The following is a 1,541-nucleotide window of genomic DNA, read 5'->3' as shown; positions in this document are numbered from 1 at the left end:
ACGGAGAGTCAACGTCCGAAGGAGACGAGAAGAAATCGCTTCGGAACTTAAAATTTTGAATACCTTGAACTGATTGTTTCCTTTTGTTTTTACAGGGGACAGAAGCCAATATTTGAAGAAGACAGGTTTGAGGTTCTCTTTCTTTACAAAAGAATTTTCATACGCCGTCGTGCTTGAAATTAAAAAACTTGGAATTATAGAGCCACAAGGCCCTTTCAAAGAAATATTCCTTACAAATTACGAAACATCTTTTGAATATTATCTTTGATGAGAACATTTGGCAAACGATGAATTTTGTGAAAACGCCCCGAGTTTCTATAAAAGGGCATGCTTTGAAAGCTTTTCAAAAGAATGATCCTTCAAATGAAAAGAGGCAAACTTTGTCCTTAAACACGTCCCCGACACACTTGAGTGATGAGTGAGAGTGATGGAGCGAAAGAGCTTAATTTTGGGACGTAGGGATCATTCGCGGTGATTACATGGATTAAAATGATGAAAGGCATTTCCATTTCAAAATTATCCATACACATTTGTATCCCTTGATAACCACTACGAGCCAAAAAGGAGAATTTTATGAATATAACCCTGTCAAGAACCACCCCACAATGGGGCATATTTGGAGGTTCATTGGATGATTCCTTGGAGAAAAGGTCGGGTAAGACTTTATTGTACTTGACCTGCATCAATCTTTTTGTGATTAGCTTCGGGTGATTTCGGCAAAGACTCGGAACACCTCAAAGTGAAGAAAAGCATTTCATTTCTATATCCCAAACACTTACCCTTTGAAAAGCCAATTTGAGCCTTTGAATATTCATTTCTAAACCCTTGTTGGTGATCACCCCCCCACACTGGGGCAAAGCAAAGGAATTACCAGCAATGAATCAAAAAGCATGATCGGAAGAATTTTGATACTTGGTCTCAAAAGAGCCAAATGCGAAAATGATGAAGAATGAAAGGGCTAGAAAAAGCAAAGTGCCTGGTAAAAGCAAGGCCAAAGCCCATGAAAAGAGCATCCCGAAAAGGAGCAAATCCTAAAGAAAAATCATTAAGATGAAAAGAGGAAAATCCTCAAAATCAATTGGAAAAAGAATGATTGTGAATCTTCCGCAAAAGGCAAATGAAAGGCTGGAGAAATGTCAAGGTGATCACCAAAGTTCACCCTCTTTTGAAAATATGGCCGTTCTTAAAGAGCCCACCTTAAACCAAAATACAACCCGTCACCAGAACTTTTCCGATCTAAGAGGTGTTTCAGGTCGATGCAAGAAATCATACAGAAGCTACCGCTAAAGGGGTAAGTACAATCCTGTCTTATCATGACTTTGGGGTTCTTGACTTGTAGACCCGAAGAAACTATTGTTGATCAAAATTCATTTCTAAACTTCAAAATGAATATCCTTTGAAAAGCCTTTGACCTGGCTCTGAATTACGGTCCCTTTTAAAATGCCTTCTCGATTAGTCGATTGTATGAATCTCGAATGATCCCGAAACCTCGAGGTTAGGTTTCCTGTGAGCAGATTTGAATTTTAAGAAAAGCCTTCCTA

The sequence above is a fragment of the Rhodamnia argentea genome, chromosome 5 (assembly GCF_020921035.1).
Source record: "Rhodamnia argentea isolate NSW1041297 chromosome 5, ASM2092103v1, whole genome shotgun sequence".
NCBI lineage: Eukaryota > Viridiplantae > Streptophyta > Magnoliopsida > Myrtales > Myrtaceae > Rhodamnia > Rhodamnia argentea.
Note: the sequence above shows the minus strand (reverse complement) of the source record.